Source organism: Chenopodium album, chromosome 8, assembly GCF_948465745.1.
Source record: "Chenopodium album chromosome 8, dcCheAlbu1.1, whole genome shotgun sequence".
In the NCBI taxonomy this organism is placed as follows: Eukaryota; Viridiplantae; Streptophyta; class Magnoliopsida; order Caryophyllales; family Amaranthaceae; genus Chenopodium; species Chenopodium album.
In genome coordinates, this window is record NC_137841.1 from 23,439,064 (window position 1) to 23,447,936 (window position 8,873).

Sequence of the window (8,873 nt, forward strand, 5' to 3'; positions counted from 1 at the left end):
TATATATATATATATATATATATATATATATATATATATATATATATATATATATATATATATATTACATAACCAATGGGCATAAAAGTATAAAACACTTGTCTAATTGATTTCTTATTTTTCCTTCTCTAATTCTATATCAGTATATTGTCATTCGGTCCTCTCATTAGATCACAATATATCACATTAACAATATCATAATACTCTTTTAGTTCAAAATTTGACATACGTAGTATAACAATGAATTAATATGAAGGCACCTCTATTATTAAACTATTACTTTTATCTATCTTACTTTGCTAAATTTTCTCATTAAAAAAATGGTTGAAAAGATAAGGTGATGTGTCAATTAGCACAATCTATCTATAACTATAACTAAAGTAGAAATCGCTGACGTCATTTTTCCCCAAACCTGGACACATGGCAACTTATTATAAAAAGTTTTCCCGCCCAAAACTGTCTTGCATGCTATGAAAATATTATATAATATATAATAAAAAAATTAAAAAAAAAAAGAAATTTTATCACTTGATAACTCTTGATACAGATTATTAATAATAAACTACTTTTCCTAAAATTGAGGGGTACGTGATGTTCTCTATCTTGATACACATTAATTATCATTATTATTTTTATACGTAAAAAAAAAAAAACTTAATCTATAATAATAAGCAAAGGTGAAATTATCTCTACAGAAAAATACTAGATTCCATGTTCTTAAAGGAAACTTCATCATATAAATCACATTTACTTTTACATGAGTACATTATTTGTTATAAATAAATAAATTACTAAGATACTTTGCTAGAATTGTGGATCAATAATTAGGTAAAGGAAAAAATTAAATGTCTCAAACTATTTCAGAAACGAATACTAATATTATTTACATAGGATGCCAAAAAAAAAGAAAAAAAAGAAAAAAAAAAAAAAAAAGGGAATGAATTACGGCATAATTAGAATGCATTAATACTAATCTCCTTTTACATGGGTACAAATATAAATAAATAACTAGATTAGCACTCGTGCGATGCACGAATTATAATAAAAAATTCAATACAATATAAAATAATTAATTCACAAAATGTGGGTTTTTGGAAAAAGAAATATCACTAATATGCTTTTGGTTAATTGATGTTATTTATTTATTAAAAATAATTTTCCTAATATTGAATTTGGAAGGAAAAAATTTGATAAAAATGATGTCATAAACAATTTTGTTGTGAAAATTTTTTATGAAAAATTGACATGTGTACAATGGTGATGTAAGCGGTTTTTATTTTAGTTATAGTTATAGATGGCAACAACTCTTCATATATTTTTCCCTCTTATTGTTATTGTTTTTACTAAAATATTGACCAATAAGAGGTTTTATCTTATTTAGTCCATCTGTTCAAGTGGACTTTGTTGTAATCAATCGTTAATACTAATCTCCTTTGTTGTAATTATCACTTACATGATTTTTTGCACTTTGTTGTAATCTTTATCAACAATTCACCAAAAACCAAGCGTTCATTAAATATCTAAGTTTGATGAATTGGTTTTATCTTATTTAGTCTATCTGTTCAAGTGCAGCTTTTTCCCTCCCATTTTTTAGTCAATTGTTCAAAATTTCAGTTGGTTAGTGCTAATATATTTTCTTTTTCTCCTCATCCCTCCTTATTTCACCCTAACTAAAAAAAAACATTCATTTTTTGAATAGTAAGAAAAATCAATCGTTTATCAATGGAGAAAGACAACCAAAAAATGGCAAGGATGAAAAGAAAATTGATATTGACCAATAAGAGGCGTAAGACCAACAATACATTAATGCAAGGTATTATTACCATGTATAACTCAATTATTTTATCATAAACATGTTTTTTTTTTGCATTTAATTTGCTTACATGAAACTCAACCGGATGCATTGCAGAAAATTATTATCCGAATTCAAATCAACAATCCATGGGAAATTCATCTATGTTATCTTCGCACTCTTTTGAAAATAAAAGCATGTCCAGCTTTCCACTGAAAGACATATCAAATAGTATGTTAATTTAATTTCAATTTATCATATAACACCTATATTTATTTTATGTTATGAGACTAACCTTAGAAAATTAATTAGCTTTCATGACACCTCCATCAATAGCTTTGACACACTTGCGTGGATGTTCTTCATCCGAGCAATCTGTACCAAGTAGTGGTATCGTCAATACCAGAAAACATTTTATTCAAAGTGCTTCTACTATCAGCCATGTTGTAAAGAACATATCAAACGTAACTGAAGATTCAAGACATTATAATCTTGATGCTACTCTATGCAAAAAATCATGTAAGTGATAATTGTAAATTTAAATTTTATAACATTCAATTTTATGTAAAAAATATTAACTTACATATTTTGATAAATATTATAGTTTCCAATAAACCTCAATTGAAAATATTGGACCGTCGTGAATGTCGTTCTAAAAGTGGTCAACTGAGCATTGGATCTAATGCCTTAAGCTCTGGAAAGCATATCATTAGAAAAGATACATTCAGCCGAACATCTCCCAGTAAGTCAACTTTCTACTCACTATTTTTCTAATCTAAATTTTTATATATTGTTTATATAATAACACTATACCCACTTTATTAATGGCACCCTAAATGGTACCAGTCACACCTTTATCAAGGTATTCCTGTCAACATCGTGCCCCTGTGATCAACCATGATAAAACTACATTGCCGTCAACAAGCTACAACATAAATGTTTGTAGAGATGCAACTCCGGACAATCAAATCATTGCAGTGGACGAAGTGCATGAGTCCATGATTACAGGTTTTGCCTTAAAAATCACTAAGTACTTTTGTAATTTTTTTTCTTTTAATTTGGTTTTAATTTAAGTGAGCGGTCATAACTTAAACTACATAAGGTCTTTTTTCAGAAAATGCGGAGAGTGATAATGATGTGAAGAGTGATAATGATGTGGAGGAGGATATTGATGATGTTTCAATGCATACAACAGGTTTATTCTTAATTTAAAATGAAGCACATTTACAAGCATCTATTCATACACAACATTATAATTTTTTTGTCATCATAGTTGCAAATTAATTATTTATATTCATGTTAGGAGAATATTGGGATATTGGAGATCCAATATGGGCATGCACATTTTGTGGTGCAAGGATGTGGTATGAAGAGAGAGTTCGAAAAGATAGAAGATCATCTCAACCTAAATTTTCATTGTGTTGTATGCGTGGGAAAGTAAAATTACCTTTATTGAAAGATCCTCCTCTAATTCTAAAAAGGTTTCTTGAAAATAAGGATGCTAAAAGTAGACGCTTTATTAAAAATATCCGTCTCTTCAACATGATGTTCTCTTTCACATCAATGGGTGGAAAGGTGGATTATTCTATCAATAAAGGTCATGGGCCATATGTGTTTAGGTTACATGGACAAAACTACCATAGGATTGGAAGTTTACTTCCGAACCCAGGGTCATCTCCAAAGTTTTCACAACTTTACATACATGATACTGATAATGAAGTTTCGAACAGAATCTCTTCAGTGAGGTTAGTTTGATAAAATATTTTTAACCATGAGAATATCTTACTAATATGAAACTTTGGTCCCTTTTAATTACTATATATCCCCTAATTTTTTCTTTTATGTTTTGTGTAATTGATATAATTAAAGGCGAGATAACTCAGATGCATATGATGCTGATATTGTTGAGGATTTAAAGAAAATGCTAGATGAGCATAACCCACTAACTCAGTCATTTCGGATGGCAAGAGATCGATTTGATTCAAATGAGTGTGAAAATATCAAGCTAAAGCTGATTGGAAGAAGGGGTACAGATGGAAGGACATACAATCTTCCAACTACTTCAGAGGTAGCTGCACTCATTATTGGTGATATATACAGCTTCCATGATGAGAGAGACATTGTTCTTGAAACACAAAGTGGATCACTACGCCGCATTAATGAGCTACATCCTGCTTATCTTGCACTTCAATACCCATTATTATTTCCATATGGAGAAGATGGATATAGAGTTGATATTTCATTGGGAGATACTACTGACGGAACTTCATCAAGAAAAAGAACAAGATTGAGTATGAGAGAGTTCTTTGCTTTTCGAATTCAAGAGAGACAAAATGAAGCTGCAACAATACTACTTGCAAGAAAGTTGTTCCAGCAATTTGTGGTGGATTCTTACACTATGATAGAAGCACAAAGATTATCTTACATTCGAGCTAATAAAAAAAACTTAAGATCTGAAACATACAAAAATTTAGCTCATGCTGTTCATGAAGGGAATACCAACCCTTCCTCCATGGGAAAGAGAGTATTTTTACCATCTTCATTCACAAGTGGGGCTAGATACTTGGATCAAAACTATCGAGATGCAATGGCTCTTTGCAAGTCTTATGGCTACCCGGATTTATTCATAACATTCACTTGCAATCCTAAATGGCCAGAGATCACTAGATTTGTGACAGAAAAGGGGTTTACAACCTGAAGATAGGCCTGACATCCTTTGTAGGATATTCAAAATCAAATTAGATCAACTAATTAAAGACTTGCGAGATAAACAAATCTTTGGTCGTGTCCAAGCAGGTTTGACTCTACACTTATATTGTTTTATTTTGACATTTTTTTTACTTTAATTCTTTTAGGAATTATACCATAAAATACGTTCAATTATTATTAAAGTAATAATGCAATATGCATTATAACTTTTGTTTGCAGTTGTTTATACAGTGGAATTTCAAAAGCGCGGGCTTCCTCATGCTCACATATTGTTATTCATGCATCGTGATGACAAATTCCCAAATCCAGTGGATATTGATAAGATCATATCAGCAGAGATTCCTAACAAAGAAGAGCATCCAAAATTGTATGAAGTTGTTAAGTCTTTGATGATACATGGTCCTTGTGGAGCCCTAAATATGAACTCACCATGTATGAAGGACAAAATATGTTCAAAAAAATTTCCCAAAAAATTCCAAGAGAGAACAAGTGTTGATGAAGAAGGTTATCCTATTTACAGAAGAAGAGATAACGGAAATACAGTGGAAAAAAAAGGAATTTTTTTAGATAATGGGTTTGTGGTTCCTTATAATTCAAAGCTTCTATTGAAGTACCAAGCTCACATCAATGTTGAATGGTGCAATCAATCTCGATCTATTAAGTATTTATTTAAGTATGTAAATAAGGGGCATGATCGGGTCACAGCATCCATTTCTCAAGGTCAAGGTGGAGAAGATGAAAATAATGGTGTTGTGGATGAAATAAAGATGTATTATGAATGCAGGTATATTTCTCCATGTGAAGCTGTATGGAGAATATTTGGTTTCGACATTCACTATAGATATCCTCCAGTACAAAGATTGTATTTTCACCTTCCTGGTGAGCAAAGTGTTATTTTCGAGGATGAAGATTCAATTGATTCTGTTGTCAATCGTCCAGGGATTAATCAATCAATGTTTTGGCATGGATGGAATGTAATAAGGTGGATGAAAATGCTAAAAATCTAACTTATGTGGATTTTCCTACAAAATTTGTTTGGAAGTCCAAATTAAAGAAATGGGAACAAAGGCAAAATGGGTTCTCCATTGGCAGAATTCATCATGTTCACATTGGTTCTGGTGAGTTATACTATCTGATGATCTTATTGAGCAAAGTGAAAGGGCCTACTTGCTATGAGGACATACGTACGGTAAATGGAGTAGTATACCCTTCTTTTAAAGAAGCTTGCTATGCATTAGGATTACTGGATGACGATAATGAGTACATTGAAGGCATAAAAGAAGCAAGTTTTTGGGAAACTGCTCATTATTTACGAGCTCTTTTTGCAATGCTTTTACTTTCTGAGAGCCTATCTAAACCTGAATTAGTGTGGGAAAAGACATTGATATACCTTTCAGATGATATTCTTCATAAGCAACGAAGGATTTTAGGAGTTAACGGTATTAAGTACTTCCTCTTTATCTTGATTGTTTGTTTTAGTATATGCAACCTAGCAAAATTGATGCTTATATTTAATTATATTGCATGATTTATCAATTTAAGTTACCTAATGACTTTCTATGAAAAGAAAAATTCATTTATGTGTGGTACTTAATAAGTTTATGTCATCTACATTTTTCTACAATGAGAAATCACATATGTATTATCACATTATTTAGCGAACCTTTACAAAGATCCTTTAATAATCGCTTGGGTTTTTGATGAATTGTTCATATGATACATGCAGATTTGCGTCTTAGTGATGCGCAAGTGAAAAATTACACTTTGGCAGAGATTGAGAAGATCTTAAATAGGAGTGGAAGTAGCCTTAAAAGATACTCTGACATGCCTTATCCAAATGAAATGATCATCTCAGAAGCCTCCAACAAATTGATACAAGATGAACTTTGCTATGATAGGGCCACTTTACAAAATGAACACAATGTTATGTTGTCTAGCTTAACTAATGAGCAAAAAGAGGTGTATGGAAAAATAATGAGTGCTGTATCAATTGGTGAAGGAGGTGTTTTTTTCATATATGGCCATGGAGGAACAGGAAAGACATTTATTTGGAGAACTTTATCAGCTGCTATCCGTTCTAAAGGTGATATTGTGTTAACAGTTGCCTCCAGTGGCATAGCATCTCTGCTTCTTATTGGAGGGAGAACTGCACATTCATTCAATCCCTATTAATGTGAACGAAGAATCAACTTGCAACATACGACCAGGTACAAACTTAGCTCAACTAATAAGAATCCCTATTTGGATTTCATTGATCATCATTGATTTGTGTTTATTATTTGTTGATTTATGTATCATAGTTGTTGTCTGTAAGCAATTTAATCTGATGGTTTAGAAAAATACAAATTTTTTAACATTAAAGGATTTTTCTTTTGACGTTTTAACAGAATGAAACACAATTTGAGCTATACACCTATTGTATATTTGTATTATATACTCTTAGTGAAATTACAATATTAATTCTGATTTTATGACTTACAGGTACAGATTTAGCTCAACTTATAAGTAGGGCTAAGCTCATTATTTGGGATGAAGCACCCATGATTCACAGGTTCTGTTTTGAGGCTTTAGATAGAAGTTTAAGGGATATCCTAAGAACTTCTAATCCAGTAAACTTAGAGCGGCCATTTGGTGGAAAGGTTATTGTTTTTGGAGGTGACTTTCGACAAATATTACCCGTCATTCCAAAGGGAACTAGACAAGATATTGTTTCATCCAAAATAAACTCTTCTTATTTGTGGAATTTCTGTAAAGTGTTAAGATTGACCAGAAACATGCAACTTCAAGCTAATCTTGATTCAGATTTGAGGGGGTTAAAGGAGTTTTCAGAGTGGATATTAAAAATTGGTGATGGGAGCATTGAAGATCCAAGTGACGGAGAAGCAATTATTAAAATACCAGATGACATCCTTATTAAAGATACAAGTGATCCTATGGCTTCGCTAATAAAATGTACGTATCCTTCTATACTACAAAACCTTAGTAATCCTGTCTATTTTCAAGAAAGGGCAATTCTTGCTCCGACCCATGAAGTGGTAGAGATGGTGAATGAATACTTACTAACAAAGGTAGAAGGAGAAGAAAAAGTATACTATAGTTCAGACAACATCTCCAATCCAGGGAGTCATGATGATTTGTATTCTCCGGATTTTTTAAATAGCATAAGATGCTCTGGATTACCAAATCACAAGTTAAAGCTAAAGGTAGGTGTCCCAGTAATGTTAATAAGAAACATTAACCAACCTGAGGGCTTATGCAATGGTACTAGATTACAGGTAATTCGGCTGGGCAACCATGTAATTGAGGCAAAAATCATCACTGGAAGCAATATTGGGCACAAAGTATTCATACCTCGCATGGTTTTAAGCCCATCAGATAACCGATTTCCTTTCAAAATGCAAAGAAGGCAATTTCCATTGGTTCTTTGTTTTGCAATGACGATAAATAAGAGTCAAGGTCAATCCCTTTCACATGTTGGACTATATTTACCAAGACCTATGTTTAGTCACGGTCAATTATACGTCGCAATTTCAAGGGTGAAATCAAAAAAAGGATTGAAAATTCTTATTTGTGACGAGAAAGGTCAGACTGTTTGTACTACTACTAATGTAGTATACAAGGAGGTTTTCCAAAATTTGTGACAAGGTATTGCCGTAAACTATCTAATATTTTTGTAGAAGAAATTAAAAGATTTGTCATTTTTAACTACATATTTTGATGATTTCTACAGTAACGTGTTCGATATTATTTCTGATTTTTTGCTACGGACATTGCACACATTCCATCACACATTCCGTTAAGCAAGAAGGGGTTGTCGACCTTTCCAAAAGAAGGTAAATCAAGAGCTATAAGCTTATTATAGAACTAATTATTGAATTAGAATTAATAATACAACTATGCTCAATTGCTATAATCGTTTAGAATAAACAATGTCAAAAAAAGTTGATACTAATATCATTAAAAAGTAATCCTAATCAAACCAAGACTATACTTTGAGGAAGATACATATATAAAACAAAGCAGATGTCTCATGATACTTATTAATTAGCTAATATCAAGATTACTCTTATCAAACTCTAACACATGATCCAAAATTGCAATTACCAAATTTTTAGGAGTGAAAATAAAGTACACAGTACCTTATTTTCCAGAGCAAAATACTATGTTAAATAATTTAAGTGGACTAAAAAATTATATGAATGTAAAAAACATGATTCTTACCTTTCAATTAAACTTTCTGCATGCAGGAATCGAATCGAGCTTCGACATTAATAAGGCTTAAGATCTCGGATCTGAATCTCCTGCGAGTATGATATGCTCATGTTCTACAATTTCTTGAAGAGGAAAAGATAAAATATCTGAAATTTCATTG

The 8,873-nt window shown here is 31.5% G+C and overlaps 1 pseudogene; it reads left to right on the plus strand.

Moving 5' to 3' along the window:
* The first annotated feature begins 4,085 nt into the window (after positions 1–4,085).
* LOC145555925 (uncharacterized) lies at positions 4,086–8,142 on the plus strand (annotated as a pseudogene).
* The last annotated feature ends 731 nt before the right edge of the window (positions 8,143–8,873 follow it).